At 38.4% G+C, this 18,414-nt stretch overlaps 1 long non-coding RNA gene across 1 annotated transcript in view; it reads left to right on the top strand.

The window, feature by feature from the left end:
• Positions 1-14,735, top strand: part of LOC309850269 — a 114,656-nt gene extending 99,921 nt beyond the window's left edge. The window contains exon 3 of the long non-coding RNA XR_014304160.1: positions 14,684-14,735. This is a non-coding gene — a long non-coding RNA (uncharacterized lncRNA). The remainder of the gene's footprint in view (positions 1-14,683) is intronic.
• The last annotated feature ends 3,679 nt before the right edge of the window (positions 14,736-18,414 follow it).

Here is an 18,414-nt window from a genome sequence, read left to right as displayed (position 1 = left end):
CCAAGATGGTATCAAGGATTTCGCTACTTTGTCCTGACCTTAATTTGTTTTTTAATTAAACAATATTTTGCTAACACAATTCTTTTTAACAAACATCAGCATTATTATTCTTTTTTTAAAATATTTTATTCATTATTTGACAGAGAGAGATCACAAGTAGGCAGGGAGGCAGGCAGGGAGAGAGAGAAGAGGAAGCAGGCTCCCTGCTGAGCAGAGAGTCTGATGCGGGGCTCGATCCCAGGACCCTGAACCAAAGTCAGAGGCTTAACCCACTGAGCCACCCAGGTGCCCCCAGAATTATTATTCTTGATGACTGTATTAATATTTCAGCATATGAATGTACCATCATTTGTTGAACCAGTTGACATTACTGGCCTTACTCTCTATTGTTAAGCAATCCTGAAATAAATATCCCTTTTCATAACATTTGGAGCCCTTGTCAAATTCTTTCTTTAGGACACATTCCTAAAGGTAGAGTTTCAGTGTTAATCATAGGCATTTTAAGTGTTTTGATCTATTCTAAATTTATTTTATGGGGCGCCTGGGTGGCTCAGTGGCTTAAAGCCTCTGCCTTCGGCTTGGGTCAGGATCTCAGGGTCCTGGGATCGAGCCCTGCATTGGGCTCTCTGCTCAGTGGGGAGCCTGCTTCCCCTCTGTCTCTGCCTACTGCTCTGCCTACTTGTGATCTCTCTCTGTCAAATAAATAAATAAAATCTTTAAAAAAAATTATTTTATAAATGAAAATTTCTGTTACCTTAAAGGACATTTTCAGGATCCTTCTTGTTATTTGATCATTTTGTACTTTGTAATATAAAGAGCTCTATTTCACACGCCGATGTGCCTCTTGGGTGACTGTTAGAGGTCATCTAGGAAACTAAATATCCCACCTACAGCTCAGATTTTTCAGTCAGCAGTTGACCTTTATGTAAATCAAAGAGGAATGATAGTCTCGAGTTTATGCTTACTAACTCTAATAACATTACATATTAAGCTCAAATCTCTTTCTTTCCTCCACACCACACCTACTTTAAGAAGACGACTTCCTATTTGTGGAAGTCTCCAAAACATTTGATTGTATTTCTTTTGTGTTTGAGAAATAGGTTATGGCCTTTTGTTTGGCACATTTTCTTTATCACGGTCTTCCTTTCACATTTTTTTGCTCTTTTATACTTACTTGAGAGAATTTAAGTCAAATAGTAGATCTGAGAAATCTTGGAGTCAAAATGTCTGGCATGAAGCATTTTGATCCCGTTTTATTAAAGGTGCAAGTATTTTTACTACTGTGTTCTTCCCATCCTTCTGTTAGGATGTAGATTATGCATGGATATGCCAGACTTTGTTTAGCGAATTGGTATTGTTTTTGTTAATATATTTTCTTCACCATTTTTATTCTGGAAGGCTGTGGTTATTATATATCTTAACCTGTTAGCATTGGTCTAAGTATGTAAGAATTATTTCTATCTATGTTCTACTATTCTCTACATGGGGAAATAAGGCAGAAAAGTTTTTTATAAACCCACAAAAGGCACATAATAAAAGTTGAAAAAAACATTTTGATCTACAAATCTTCTCTGGTTACTTTGTTCATAAACTAGAGATGACAAAAACCATCTAAATATACACATGTTCTGTACGAGGACATTAGTTTGTATTGTGAACATTTAGCTAGCTACCCACATATTAAGAAAGTTGTCACACTGATCAAGAGGACCTCTTAATTTCTTCTGTCACTTAGCTAGTTTATTCAGATTATCTGTATCTATATGTATCTCTCATAGTGTATAACACATACTGTGTTATATAATATAGCAATTATATATGATTTCATTATGGTTACATTTTTGTAACTTTTTTAAAAAAGATTTCATTTATTTATTTGACAGAGAGAGAGAGAGAGATCACAAGTAGACGGGTGAGGGGGGGAGCAGGCTCCCCACTTGAGCAGAGAGCCCGACGCGGGGCTCCATCCCAGGACTCTGAGGTTATGACCTGAGCCGAAGGCAGAGGCTTAACCCACTGAGGTGCCTACCCAGGTGCCCCTCCCCTTTTTTGAGGGAAAGACTCATCATAGTTTATGGCAAGCTAAGCTCTTCACCCTCTTTCAACATACTGTGTTGAAGGAATTCCTGGATAATCTTTTAAAATTTGAAGTCCTATTAAAACATACACAATAAAAATCTCATGATAAAGGCGTTCAACTTCTCACTTCCTAATTCATATTCCATTTTACTCCCATACAATTTTTTAAAATCACAGTATCACCTGACAATAGTCTCATGGAAGGTCTTGCATCATAGAAAAATGCCTTCCGTTTGGGTGGATGCAGTAATAAAAATGACATTCAATTTCAGGATACCCAAATAAGTGCCAGGCTAAATTAGATGCTCATTGAAAACTACTCCTTGTATAATCTTGTTTTCTCACCTATACTCATGTAGCGAGAGACTGGTCTTAAAAGCTGTGCGTGTTCTTTAAGGTTCTCAATCTCTTTGTTCTTAGGATCCCCTTTAGACTCTTAAAAATTGGGACCCTCAAAGAGCTTTTGTCTATGTGTATTATATCTAGAGATTTTTAGTATATTGACACTTAAAACTGAAAAGATATGTATTGATTATTTAAAAATAGCAAGCTCATTACATGTTGACATAAATAACATTTCAATGAAAAATAATCTTATTTTCTAAAACTAAAAAAAGCACTTTAGCGAGAAGTCTGCATTGCTTTGTATTTTTGTGAGTTTCTCTGTTGCCTGGCTTAATAGAAGACAGCTGGATTCTTGTATCTGCTTCTGCATTCAATCTGTTGTGACATCACAGGTCATATAGCCTCTGGAAAACTTTACTCTCTGCTCATGAGAGAATGAGAATAAAAAGGCAAATAATGTTTTCGTATTATTATGAAAATAGTTTTGACCTCACAGTCTTTCTGCCAAGGCCTTGAGGACCCCCAGGAGTTCGCAGATCACACTTGGTGAACCACTGTGCTAGATTATAAAAATATGGGTGTCTTTATACGTCTTTATTGCAGAATAAAAACACTTACGGGAGCTATTACTGCAGGGTGGTATTGGAGGGTTACAAGTTAGGTTTAAAAGAGCAGCTCTGCCCTTTAGTTGCTTTGTTATCTTGGGAGCATGAAACTTCTAGACCTCAGTTTCTCATGATGCATGAATATGATGATGTTTACCTCATGGGAATATTTTTGAGGATTGGCATTCTTAGTTACTTACCATCTCTTACAGTTTTAGTTGTAATGAACTTGTTACTGAGAACGTGGTGGACTCTGGATTTATTGAGAAGGACCCTTTTCCGGTCTTTGCAGAGTAGATACCCTGGCTCAGTTTTGTGGTAAAATCAGAAAACAAATGAACAGCTGAAAGATACTGTGGCATCTGTATATAAAATTAGTGTTGCTGCCACCAGCATTAGCCCTGTGTTTGACTGAAGACACTGAGGCCCACAGAGGTCAATCAGCAGAGCAAGACGGATACCAGCAGAAGTGGCTTGAGAATCTGTGCCGTTCACCCGCAGTGCCCACGTTCCTAACCAGTACCCTACACAGCTGCCCCACGTAGGAATTTGATTGTCATACTCCAAAGGATTCAAATCTAGAGTTTGATTCTTGTGATTTTCCCGAGTGCATTTTACATTATGGAAAAATTATCACAATTTACATCCATTGTTGAGTTAACCATTGCTATAAAGTCACAGGTGCTTCATGTGGATTTCTTCAGTCAGTCCCTTGTAGTCAGTCACTGCTCCGCGTACTTAGGGATATTGCCACATTTACTTCAATTATAATTGCTTTTCTTTGCATCTGGTGTGACTTTATCAGAAATTCATATTACTCATTGTGTAGCTGTCTTATGATGTTCTTTCTATGAGTTTCTCACCCTCGATCATGTAAGGAATAATTTCCCCAAGGAAATATGTTTTCAAAACTTTTAAATGAAGAGAACTTTACTACTTTAGATAAAGGGAACTCCCGTTTGTTGGATTTCATGAATGAAACATCTCAAAAGTACTTTTTCTTCTTTCATATTAATTTCTAGCTGTTCGGGGCTATCTGATTGTATCAGTGACATCATTCCTCAAAGCAATTGAAATTAGAGTAATAGGTTTAATTTGGTTTTCCCAAACACATTTTTGATACAAAAATTATATTTTTCTATTTAGGTAGTAATTACATGGCTGACTCAGATTTCAATGTAAGAGGAAAGATTGATCTTTTCTGATGAGTGCCCTTTCTTTCATCAGAGAAGAAATTTCTTTATAGAGCTGGGTTGCTAATATTCATTGTTTTTCTTGGATAAAACCATGTGGCACAATTTAGGTGATATGTGCAATTTAATTTGAGTTAATAAGGGTCAGCATTACCATCTGGACTATAAAATAAGGCTGCCTCTTGAGAAAAGAAATGATCTAATTTCTAAACTCATTATAAGGGTTTCCTTTTAACGACATTTATTTAATTATGATACTGAAGGGAAATTTCATTCTTTGTGAGTCAGTTTAAAAAAAAATATTTCATAAAGCTCGCCCAAATGCTATGAAATACAATGGTTTCAGCAATTTGAAGAAAGCTCTGAATGAAGTTAGAGACTGATCGTAGTTTCTGTGTTTGCTGGCTGCCATGACTCTGAAAAGTTCTGGCTCTCTTTGCTGCCTCATCTCCTCTAAGCATTTTGTTTTTAATCTCTTTTTAGCCCTGAACTGTGTTAGTTTTGCCTCTACAGGGTTTCTCAGAGATCAAAGGCATCAGCATCTTTCTTCCTCCATACTAATTCTCTCTAAAACAGACACACCCGTACCAGGATTTGTCTATAAGGTTTCCAGATCATTTGTTGTATTTCCATTTTTCTCTTCTGCAGCCTTTCCTACCCTACTCCCAACACACCTCTATCTATGCTAGCTATAAGGAAGCAGACTCCTCTTGGGTTAGACTGAATTAAAACACCATTTAATAAGGTAGCTTTAAAAAAAATTGCAACTGGAGATATAATTCATTCTTGTTTTAAACTATAATCCTTCTGATGGCTCCCAAATTAATTAGGTGACATTAAATTTTTTATATCAGCTTTTGTAACTCAGTAGAATGATCATATGTCATTTTCATACCTCTGGGGATTTTTAAATCAAACGTATTTTTAAATAATTTCAAACATAAGTGATTTTGAATAGAGCAGCTCTAAATATTTAACTTAAAGAAACATTGGAAAAACTTCCTCTCATAATTTGGTTTACATATTGGTAAACCAATTGGTTTTGATTTGGTTTGATTGGTTTTAATTTTAATAAATTATTTTAGTCCCAGAATAGATAATAAGGAAGAGAACAAAAATTGCAGTAGACGAGAGACGGTGAGGATGAACAATACTTTTGGTGTCCTGGAAGGATTGCTCAGTTTACACCTGGAAAAAAATGACTAAGATTTTAAAGATCTGTTTTCCCAGGGATGCATAAAGAGCTGCTTTTGAAAGAGTCACATTGAAGGCAGGGATTTTAGGATTTCTCAGTTGAAATCCCAGGGGAGCACAAAGGCCCTAAGCATGGTTCTCTAAAAGGTATAATGCAGTTACAAAAATTACGCATCGTACAGCATCCCATGTATGAGAGTCCATGTCGTTAGCGATTCTGATTTCAAACTGTTTATTTTGTCAAATGCATGCATTTTGTGATTTTGAGGTGGTAGACCACATTTTTCTTTGCGCTAATTCTTGAACTTGTCCTGACAGTTCAGGTCTATAATAGGAAGGAAATGAGAATTGTCACATAAAGCCTGAATGATTCAAGAAGCAAAGGTAGTCAGTATACTTTCTGTTTCATAAGCTCTTCTGAGTTATAAGGATGTTCCAAGGGGCCTTCCTTTCTTCTCCAATCCACATTGTATTAAGAGCATCCTTGAAAGAAACACTGTCTCTTTTTATGGGGGTGGGGTGGGGTGGGGGAATACCTATGGCTTATTCATCGCTTAATCCATTCTTCCAATCAGCAGCTAGCTAGTGAGCATCTTTGGTATTCTTCTAGTGCTTGAAGATCAAGTCGTGAATAACAGACACTGTCACCTCCTTTTGGTTTAGTTGTGGTAAATGGGTTGCATGATGTGAGGGCAATACATCGAGGTAATTTCAACAACCAGTAAAGGTAGTGCTGAAAATAAAACGGGGCAATGGGTTAGAAAGTGATAGAGATTCCTAGCAGAGACAGCGGCTTGAGCAAAGGCCCTGTGGCAACAGCAAGGTGCGTTCAAAGAACAGGCAGTAAGGCTGGAGTGCAGGGATAGAATAGAGTAGGAACTGAAGTCACAGAGGAGGGCAGGGGCCATGTAAGGCCTTGCAACCATGGTAAGGATTTTATTTTATTCCAAGTAATTGGGGGGTTTTAAGCAAGAGACTAATAAATTATATTATTAGTCTGCTCTGGGGATTATGGGTTGTAGAAAAGACACAGTTCTTGGCACTTCAATATATTATTTTTCATTTTCATTATGTACTGATGAAAGAGGTATTATTATGATTTTCCTATAAAAAATTAAAAAAAAAAAAAAAAACACTGGAGCTTAGAGAGGTAAGATGTGCCAAGTCACATAGTCTGTAAGTGGCCGAGCTGGGACTTGAAACCCAGTCTCTCTGTAACGTTTGTAAAAGATGCACAGCTAAGATAATATAAAGAAGAACCACTGAGGAAGATGAACTCGCAGAATTGCTATGTCTGAAAAGTTTTCTCTTTTAAGTAAACTTACTTAATTGATGTGTAACATTCATTCAGGGAAAAACAAAGTGCACGATCATCACTTCACAGCTCAAGGAAGGTTTACAGGGTGAACGCACCTGTGTTTCCATCGCCTGCTCACGAAGCCGCCTTTGTCCCCTTCACAGGTGCCAGCCCTCACAAACATAACCATTACTCCGATTTCTAGCGCCACCGATGAGGCTCATCTGGTTTTAGACTTTATGTATATGAAATCATTATTCTTTGCCATCTGGCTCTTTTGATCAACACCGTGTTTTGAGAGACTCCCCTGTGATGCCGTGTGTGGCGGTAGTTTGTTTTTTGTTGACTGTTATTCCGTTGTAGGCAGACACATGACTTATTCTTTCCCTCATACGTGGACATTTGGGTTGTTGCCCGCTTCAGGCTTTTATTTATTTATTTTAAAAAGATTTTATTTATTTATTTGACAGACAGAGATTACAAGTAGACAGAGAGGCAGGCAGGGGGGGGGAAGCAGGCTCCCCACTGAGCAGAGAGCCCGATGCAGGGCTCGATCCCAGAACCCTGAGATCATGACCTAAGCCGAAGGCAGAGGCTTTAACCCACTGAGCCACCCAGGCGCCCCCGTTTCAGGCTTTTAAAAATTGTGTTGCTATGAATGCTCTTGTAGGTTGCTTCTTGTGAACATATATGTGCATTTGGGGGGACTATAATGAGGAGAAAAATTTCAGGGTTACAGGGAAGATTCAGCTCTAGTCAAAGCAAAGATGGAGTGGCCTATACCAGGTCACACGGATCTATCTTTGCACATCTCTTCCCAGGTTCCTGTTCAGCGATGTCACAGTAGTACATGAACGTGGCCGTGGGAGCAGGCCACTGCTACAAATCAGACTCCCGGCCCCTTCCTGAGACTCTGTTGTTAAACATGTAAGAGTTAAGCACACCACTGGCTTTAATATAATTAGTTACAGGTTTTCAAGTTTTGTTTTGTTTTTGTTTTTATGAAAACAAATGTTTTGCTTTTGTTTTTATGTTTTTGTTTGTGAATCTGTGTAAGCATCAACATATAAGAGTTCGTTCGCTCTATATTTTCACCAACATTTGTTACTTTTGTTTCAATTTGAGTCATTTTGGTGGGTATGCAGTGGACTCTCATTTTGAATTTAATTGGTATTTGGAATAAGTTTTGGGGTATTCAGATCGGCCAGCTACCTGCATTTGTGAGCCCAGACATAATTCTGGTGGGCACGTGTTTCTTAATGAAGACAGGAGCCGTTGAACAAATAAAAAGACCTACCTGCAACTCATACCACAGGTGAAGTGCTTTCATTCTGTAGAAGGTTAGAAATGTTTCTAAAGTTTAGATGGTTTTTAGTCAAGGTAAAGGTGTTTGAGACTTCATTTGAAACTTTCTCACCCTGGCTTTCACTTATAAACATATGGATTAATTTTTGATGGCAAATGGAAATTTATCAATGCCAGTAAATTAAATAATGACATCGTGGGACATGAGCATAAAAGATGCATTTCTTCTCATTTTCTCCTTGTGTGGTCCCGTGGGATGACAGATGGCAGGAACCCCTGTAAACTATCAGCTTTAACACCACATCAGCTTCTTCATGGGGTTTTTGGCGGAACGGGGCACTTTCCAGCCTCTATCATGGCTGCAAGCAGCCTTCTCCCTGTGATTTGTGGTGACTGCTCGAGCCGCTCCAGCTTTATCTAAGTTATATGCTCTTCCGCACCAGGCAACTGACGGATGGCAGCAGGGCTTAAAATAACTCCGTGCATTTGGGTTTGAAAAATTAAGAACTCTTTTATACTAAACCAGCATTCATGATTAGATTTGAAAATGATCTACCTACCCAGTTGGGCAAGGCAGAATAATGTGATTTATTTTAAGTCTCCTATTATTTCTTTCTTAATTTAGGAATGGGAAGTAAGTGAGGGGGATATAGGAATATATAAATGCACACATTTTCAGAGAAGAGATATATTCTGTAAAGCATCGGGGATAGTAGATTCAAGAAATGATTTGAATGCCACACTGATATAAAAAAAGCAGGTGTCAAGGATGGAAAAACGAGTATCAAGACCTTGACAATTTAATAAAAAGAACAGAGGAGAAATGTGTGGAACTCTGTATGCAGTAATTCTGGATTTTTCCTCTTTTTGGGGGGGAGGAGGGACCACCTTTCATTTCTCTTTTGTTCTAAAATATTTCACTTACCACCTTCTATCCTAGAAACAAAATCACAGGACCACCTGTTAAAAATAACCTCTGCTTTGGATTGGCAGCGCTTACTTTGCCAACATTTGTGTATTCAGGAAAATGAGCAATTATCGAAATGGAATTCATAAGGATTTTCGGGTGGATAGGGTGTATCAGGAGTTTACGTGGAGAGAGTTTCAGGAGGGAAAGAGCACGTAAATGTCAAGGTTCTGAGGGGAGGGGGTCGAGGAGAGGGACGCCAAAGCTTCTGCAGGCGGTTTCACACATCGACCTGGATCCGCACCGTCCCGTCTGCTACCTTGTTTCTGCTCATACCCAATCTTGTGCTTCTGGTCTAGAGCCCATCTATGCTTCTCATCAACTCCCACCTCTCCCCCGGACCATTCCCAATCCTACCAGCGCACATACATGCCTTAGTTTATCCTGAATTTGGAAAAAAAACCTCAAAACCTTCTGAGTCTCCATGTTCCCTCCAACAATCTTTCCATCCTCGGGTCCCCATTCACAGGCGAATGTGAGAGAGGGAGAGATGGGAGTCTCTTTTCCGTACTGGCCTTCTCTCCGGCTCATTCCATCGCGGCTCTGGGTAGTTGAATCGTCGTTACTACTTTGCGGTACCTGCTCTAAGGAATGTCACCCGTCATGCCACAGTTCTCAAATCTACTGGGCATCCTTCTGCCCTCATTTTTCTCTGCTTTCTCTCAGCAGTAGAGCTTAGAAGGTCCTCATAGTCTGAGCCCTGCCTTTCTCCAGCCTCATCCCTTGCCTCTCTCTCTGTCCACTGTGCTCTGCTCACACGCGTCTTCCTTTAGATCTTTGAACACATCTAGTTCTTTCCTGCCTCGGGGCTACGTGCTGTTGTTGCCTTTGCGGGAGAGAACTTCTCTTCACCCTTTGCAGGCACAGTTTCTGATTCGTAGCTCCCAGCTTTAATATCATCTTCTTAGAGACGCCTCCTCTAGCCATTTTATTTAAGCTTACCTTCTAATTCATCTCTATCTTAGCTGCTTTTCTATTTGGTACTTATGATGTACCTTACACGTTGCATATTTTTAGTTATATGTTCACTTTTTTTGTCTCCACCTCTCTTAGTAGAATATCAACTCTATAAAGACAGGAACCCTGTCTCTACATTGTTGACAGTGGTAGCTTTGTTACCTAGACCTATACCAGGTATTACTTACCAATAAGTAGAAAAGGGACCAAGGTAATTATGGTTTATATTAATCTTACCATGCTTTCATTCTAATAAATGGGTCTTGTTTTCAATTCAAATGGTTAAATGGGAAATGACATTCTCAAGGATTCTTTTTCTTTTTCTTTTTAAAAAAGATTTTATTTATTTATTTGACATAGAGAGAAGGAGTCCAAGCTGGGGGAGCAGGAGAGGAAGAAGCAGCCTCCCCACTGAGCAGGACCCTGGGATCATGACCTGAGCTGAAGGCAGTCACTTAACCCACCCAGGGTTAAGCCATCCAGGGTACAATGGTTGTGCCCCTCAACCATTCTTTTTAAGTCCCATTTTTCATATGTATCAGACTGCTATAAACAAATTGCCTTCTTGTTCGTTGAACTCTCATCCAAAAATCTTAGGTAACATTGAAGAGGGTTTGTATTTCATCCCACTTAACTGAATCTGAGTGCTTGGATTCAGTTTACATTAAGTAAAAGTTGCACCTTGATGCAATATCAATGAAGCTAAATTCTGCCCCTCGTTCCTGTTCTAAGATCTACTCCCCACTCTGATTTTAAAATTTTGCCTTCCTTCACAACTTGAAAGTCACGTGACTTGGGTTACTCTCCTAAGGCCTTTTAGCTTCCACTTCTTGGTGTAATTGCAGCCAAAAGTGCAGAGCAATTTGAATGCTTTTGACAGGGTTAGCTTGGAGAATCTTTTATTAATGCAATTAGTTTGGTGTAATTAAGGGTCAAAAGTGAGTGTTCTCCATCCATTGCGATCCTACACCCTGCATTAAATGCTTTTAGTTTTACTCAGGGTAATTCCATTCCAGGATAGATAAATCCCAGCAGGACATTCTGACCTGGTTCTGTCCCCAGTACACACCAACAGATAAACTCAACATCAGCTCCAAAGTCCTTGTGTTTTTGACTTGTTATTTTTCCAAGCCTGCCCTGTACAGACATTGTTTCTCTCCTGTTTTCATTTTATTCTCTCTTCTTTTTTTAAAATACAAAAATCAAAGCATTATCTTAAAAAAGCTGTTGCTAACTACTTCAATGTCTGAGAAGAGAGGCAGACTCTGACCGTGACATAAGGTTTTTCCATTTCTCCTCTCCTGAAGCCTAGAAATTCTTGGAAAAATCATCACTCATCATTTCAAAATTTTGGTAGGCAGAGAGAGGTAAAGGATAGGAAATAAAGACAAGACATTCTTCAATGAAAGGGAAAGAACTTGGCCCACTGAGAAATGGAGAGCAGGTGGGCAGGCTGAGGGCAGTGAATTACCAGGAGGACTTGGAACTGAAATGAAGGCCAAAGTACTGTGTTGCGGTAAATAGTGGATCTATAACATACTCATTCTTGCAATTTTCTTTCTCTTGGGTTTTATTCCTACCAGACAAATGCCTGTGAGTGTGTGGCTCTTGTCCACATTCAGTGGAGGGTTTTTTAATTCTCTGGGGAGGGGAAAAAAAATATATGGTCCTGATGAAACCCACCTTGGTTTTAGGTCCTTTCCCTTCCCATTCATTCTGTATCGTAGCTCCCAAACCAATTTCCTAATCCCCACCTTTCCTCACTTCACTTTGCTAGTCAAGAACCTGCCTCCTCCTTACCCACTGTGAAAAGCATAAACATTTCATCTCCCACTTGACACATCCGGCATCATTTCCCGCTGCTTCTCCACACATGCTCTTTGCTGTTTTCCCTTTCTCCAGGCTACTTCTTGGCTATTTTAAAATTCATTCCAGTGGAACACCTTTACCTTAGCAACAGTAAGACCAGGGCTACCCTATGGTGGATAAGACACATATGGATAATAATTGTGTGTGTGTGTGTGTGTGTGGTTGGGGAAAAACAAAAACACAAATGGCTATTTTCATGTCATTCTTGGACTGGAAAGACTTTCTTTTCTACTTAATATCATTGTGAAATAAATCTAAAGTGTTTGCCTTTTCTTATATGATATCAGTGCTTCTCAAACTTTAGTGTGGATAGAAATCACCTGGACACCTGATAAAGAGAGATGTGGGGGACCCCCTCCCATGGATTTGGAGTCAACAGGTGTGGGTTGGGCCTCCAGAATTTGCATTTCTCACAAGTTCCTGGGTGATATTGGTGCTGAGGCTTCAGGGATCATACTTGGAGTAGTGTTAGTTACATCCAACAACCCTAAGAGTGGATGGAATTATCTCTAATACATAGATGGGGGAATGACACGCCAAAGAGCATGGTTGACTCGTCTATGGCCTTAGGACTAGTAAATGACAACACTGGGACTTAGGTCCTCTAAGCTGTGATCAAGGGTCATTGCTATAGGGATCTACTCCTAGGTACGATCTAAACAACTTTGAAGGCTAAGCTCAATTCTTACTTCAGCCAGACAAAAAAGTGAGGACCTTTGTTGACACTTAGCGCCCACATTGGTAGTTCTCAAAGGACATCCATAGAGCCTGTGTGTCTCTGAAATACTTTCTGGGTGTCTTAGAAGACAAAATTATTTTCATAATAATACTAAACCATTATTTGCCTCTTTCACTGAGGTGATATTTACAAGCATGGTGAAAAGGCAATGGTGGATAAAACTGCTGTCACCAGAGCACAAATAGAGGCAATGGCATCAAATCTTACTAGGAGTCATTGTATTTTTCATTGCTGTACACTTGCAGTTAAAAAAAAAATGCCAGATACACATAAGAATATATTTATAAAGCAGTAAAGGTTACTAATTTTATTAAATTTCAACCTTTGAGTGTGTGTTAGGTTAACATTCTGTATGACAAAGTGGGAAGTAGGCAAGAAGTACTTAAGTGGAGAAACTCAGGAACAGCAGAGTGGTGGTTGGGAGGGGCTTGGTGGGGGAGTGGGAAAGTGGCTAAAGGTGGTCGGAGGATACAAACTTCTGTTATCAGATGAACAAGTGCTGGGAGGTAATGTACAGCCTGATGGTGGTTGTTAATAATACCGTAGTGTAGGTTTGGAAGTTGCAAAGAAGAGTAGATCTTAAAAGTGCTCGAAACACACACACACACACACACACACACACACACACACACACAGAGTTTGTAACTGTTTGATGGTTGTGTTCACCAATTTATTGTGATAATCATTTTGCATTATATACGTATCAGATCACTATGTTGTACACTTTAGACATACATGATGTCATATATTAATATCTCAGTAAAGCTAGGAAGAAATAAAGCACTATGGATACATACTGAAGGATGGTAGTTGTCTTGGAGAAAAACATGTATCTATCTGAGATATATGCTGAACTAGCTGCTTTTTTTCATGGAATATCATTTTCACTTGGAGGAACAACTGTCAGGGAAACTAGGGCTATTCTGATTTATTTGGCAGACGTTTTCTTGAAACTCAATGAAGTGAGCTGATCATTTTAAAGAAGCAACTGACATTATTTGTTGCCACTGAAAAAATTGGAGCTTTCACACAAAAATTCGAAATTTAAAAAACTTGTATCCACCACCATGAACTAGAGAGTTTCCTAATGCTTGAAGTCTAATGAGAATAATGAAGGTATTAATGAATATGATTTTTGATATGAAATGGGTTAGCACTTGGAAAATCTGAAAAGCTCAGTGGATCAGTGCTTTTCAAGTAACTCATCATGCATGGTTAACAAAAAGGTCCATTCAAAGTGCAAGATAGACCAAGGACTTTTAATGTAATGGAATACAAAAAGTTCATGGATATGGTTTCTAATTTCACATTTTGGGTAGAATCAATGAAGAATAACCACAATTATCCAAGAAAACTATTAAAATATTCCTTTATTTCCCCACAACATATCTATGTGAGGCCACTTTTTTTTTTCATGTCTCTTAACCAAACTGTATCATAATAAACTGAATACAAAAGCAAATATAAGAAATGAACTGTCTTTTCTTAAGCTGGAAGTTCAAGAGAATTGAAAATGTTCAACAATGCTGCTCTTTCTAAATTTTGATTTAGAAAATATGGTTATTTTAAAATAAAAATGTTATTTATGACAATATACAATTTAGATTTTTTATTATTTTTAGGTGAATCAATACACAAAAGTCTTTTAATATTTCAATTTTATTCTCTAACATCATCAATATCATTAACTAAAATGTATGGAAATTTTAAGAGTGTAAAGAGGTCCTTAGGCCAAAGAGTTTGAGAATTGCTGACCAAGTCTATCAATTTTGGTAATTGATTACAGTCAGTGTGTTCATAACGTGAAAATAGGCATGTCTTAGCTTAAAAAAATTACATTGATTTAGCCTTTCTTTGCTAAAATTTGAAGGAATTCCTAGTTAAATTAAGTGTCTAGAATAAAGTATTCTATTATGTAAAATACCTTTAATCCCACTATAACGGACTGTCTCAAGCCGCAGTCATTTAGATAGTCTTAGACAGGATGGTCATGTGAGAATAAGCCATCAGTCATGCTTGACATCAAGAGTAGCTGCCGTGGTTTACTACTTGACAATCACCTTTGATCAGAGCGTCCCTTTTATTCACTTCACTCTCCTCATTTCTTCTCCATTTTTGCAACCTGTAATAAAGGAGCAGCATTTCAGCCTTTGCCTCAGGCTCCACTTTCTGGGGAACCCAAGGTAAGACTCTTCATATGTCCCAATAGCATGTTTAGACTGTTGTCCCTTAATTTTTAAAATTTAAGACCTTATCAGATTATCTTTTTTGCATGCAAAAGATGAGGATTTTGTGTTTTTAAATTTCCATTCCTTACCACCCCATATATTTTTTACTCCCTTTCACTCTCTACATGTTCTGTGACAGTCTTTGGTTAAATGAATATTCAGTGCTTATGGTATTAAAACTGCCTTAACACAATTCACATATGAGTCACATAGTATACTAAAATATGTCTCTTCTTTTCAGTTACTTAATTTTTATATACTCCTCACTAATTAAACCCCATACCCTCTGACAGGACATTGAAACTTCTTTCAAGGGTCAAACACACCAAGGAATCTCTTCAATATGTGTGTGGGTGGAGGGTGGTGTGCTGTGCAGTTAGGGTGGGGAAGCTCATCCTTTCTGGAGTTTATCTTATTGCTGCATTCTGAATTTGCCGTCTAGGTTTGCTACCCAGCTGTCAGACTGGAATATCTTTTCACCACTATCACTGGAATTCAGTTCATTTCACTAATTTTTTTTGGACCCTGATTTATGTTTTCTGCATTTTATGTATTCCCCTTTCTTGGATTCTACCCTTACTTTTGTAGGCACATTTCCAGTGACTTCCTGAGAAAGTATTTAAGAGGTAAATCTTTGGAGATTGTATAAGTCTGCAAAGTCTGTCTACCTTTCATGTTAATGGTTTGGCTAGGTATAGAATCCTAGGTTGATCACCATTTTTTCTCAGAATTATGTAGATTTTCTCCATTGCCTTTCTATGTACTTTTTGAGAAATTTGATGGCATTCAGGTAAGTGCCTTGTTTTTCTCTCTCTGGACATTTTAGAATCTGCTGTTTATCTCAGGTGGTTTGAAATATAGTGATATGCCTTAGTGTGTGGCAACTGTGACTGACTGTCCACTAAAATCCACTCTAAAATCCACTCTTATCTTCTGTGATATACAGTTGACGCTGGAAAGAGGCTAATAGATGAAAAATCTCACTTTCCAAGTCTTTGTGCAACTGGATATGGCCATATAACTAATTCTCACCAATGTAATTAATAGAAGTGATGTGTATTGTTTGGGGGCCAAGGCTTCTGTGAAACAGGTGTGCTTCCCCTGTATTTCTTTCCTTTTTCCATAGGTTGGATGCAGATGGCAGTGATGAACTAGGGGATGGTAGAGCCACCAGGGGATTGTAGAGCCACCAAATGGAATGATCCTGGATACCAGAATTATTGCATGAACGAGACCTCCTTACCCTTCTTGAGCTCCTATATAGTGAGATATAAACTTCTATTGTAATTGAGCCGTTATGTATATGGTTCAGAAACATAAATGTATATTCAGTTAAAAGCTCTTCTTGGTAAGTCATTCAATATGAAACACAGAACTCTCCTTTAATCTCCCTGGAAAGTAACATTAAACTTTAAGACATTAAATTCTTCACTTAATCTGCAGAATATATTGCTCATGAGTTAGAAAAAAACCTGTTAATCAGATCTATCACTAAGTGTAATGTTTAAACTCTACTGTCAGTTGAAAAACCTTACCCTCTTGGGTCTAGATTTTCTCCTACCTGACAATTCAAATTAAAGAAGAAAAATGTGGGGTGCCTGGGTGGCTCAGTGGGTTAAAGCCTCTGCCTTCGGCTCAGGTCATGATCTCAGGCTCCTGGGATCGAGTCCCGCATTGGGCTCTCTGCTCACCAGGGAGCCTGCTTCCTCCTCTCTCTCTGCCTGCCTCTCTGCCTGCTTGTCATCTCTCTCTGTCAAATAAATAAATAAAATCTTTAAAAAAAAAAGAAAAATGTTATGTCTGGTGGATTAGAACCCAAAACAAACTTGAAGCCTAAATGGCCTCATATTTCTTCACACAAATGTCTTTCCTATGAATTTGCATTAAATTATTAGCAGAAGCTATGTTACATACTTCTTTTGTCTATCCTATTGGATTTCTAGGAGTAGTTTTAGTTTTGTCCTGACCTACCAGTATTAGACTCTCCTGTCAAATATAAATATCTCCTGAATCAGAATCTCTATGGAAGGATCTTGGAATCAGACTTTTAACAAGCATTAAAATTTGAAGCCCACTGCCTCAGTGCTAAGTAATTTAGACACTTTTAATCTTTTAAAAATTAATTAAATGTAAATACTATAACATATGTCACTGAAAGTTATTCACTTACAAAGAGAGTTATGACAATTAATAATGAGGAGGCTTTAATAAACAGAATCTCCAATGAAGTCTCTGTACTGATTTATATAACTGCAAAGAAAATTCTTCCAAAATTTAGGTAGGACCATTTTATAAGATGTGAATAACTGAATCTTGAAGTTTTAGTGTATCCATTCATAAGTTCAAAATACTCAATACAAATGAGCCCAGTACCCTATTTCCTCTTGGACTATTTCCATTATTTTGCTGGTGTTGCTGCTCTGGTTCTATATTGCTGGGTCATAAATCACCCCAGACTTAGTAGCAGAGACAACAGCCTTCTTATTATATGTGTAGATTCTAAAAGCAGGAGTTTGGATAAGGCAGAGTAAAGTGGATTTAAAGAAAGTCCATGACTGAGGCCTCCCCTAGAAAGACTCAGAAATCGTCAGGGGTTGAATCTTGTCTCTCTGTGTGTGGGGGTCCTTCACTCACATGTGTGAGCTGACAAGCCTTAGAGCCTGGGCTCTGCTGAGACTACTGGCCAGGGCACTGGTGTCTTCATGTGGTTCTAGTTTCTACAGCATGGAACTGAGTCCTGAGAAGCAGCATCTCCAGTGGGATGTTATGAGCTGTAAAAGTGCTTCACAAGAACCAGGCAGAAGCCACATGGCCTTTTATGACCCAGCCTCTGAATCCCAGAGTGTCACCTCTGCCCTAGTGTGGAGTTCTAAACAGTTACAAGTCCAACCCTCATCCAGGTGATGGTGGTGGGGGGGTGCGTATCTTAATGGGAGGAGTATCAAAGAATTTGGGAGCCATGTTTTAAAAGTACCACAACTACTAAATTAAGAAGCACTTCTAATCATTTAATTTACAAAATGAAATCTTTCTTAGCCCTTTGATCTTTATAATTTATCAATGATAATATTTCTTTGCTTTTCTGGTGAAGACAAATATAGCCAAACACTAAATCTATACATTCTTATTTTCATATATAATTTTCACAACCACTCTATAATATTGGTATTAACATCTCCACTTAACAAATGAAGACACTGACATGTTGAGAGGGTGAGTAGCTTGGCCGAGTTCACATAGTTGGAGAGGTTCTGACTTCAGAGCACAGGACCTTGACATCTAATCGACAGCATTTTCATATTCATGTGAGATCTTCTCAGAGCAAATCCAGGGAAGTTTACATAATCTAAATGTCATTGGTGAGAGCTGAAATAAATTTATAATCACACTCTATCAAATATCCTAAGCCTTTTAAAAAGTTGCTTTTGGCTAAATAATGGCTGGATCATAAACCTTATCATCTTATGCAAGCACTCAGGGGTTACATATTTTTAAGGTTTTCATTTCCTGTGGAAAAAAGAAAATGTCTTCCTTGCACTCTGCTGCTGAATTTTGCCCAGGGAGTAAAAGATGCCTTTCTCTGTGGAAAAGGGCAGGACACTTGCATTTGTTTTTCCCTGAGGGGTTGGCTATTTG

The sequence above is a fragment of the Mustela nivalis genome (genome assembly GCF_964662115.1).
Source record: "Mustela nivalis genome assembly, chromosome: 16".
Classification (NCBI taxonomy): Eukaryota; Metazoa; Chordata; class Mammalia; order Carnivora; family Mustelidae; genus Mustela; species Mustela nivalis.
The sequence above is the reverse complement of the archived record's forward strand: the minus strand, read 5'-3'. Positions and strand labels throughout refer to the sequence as shown.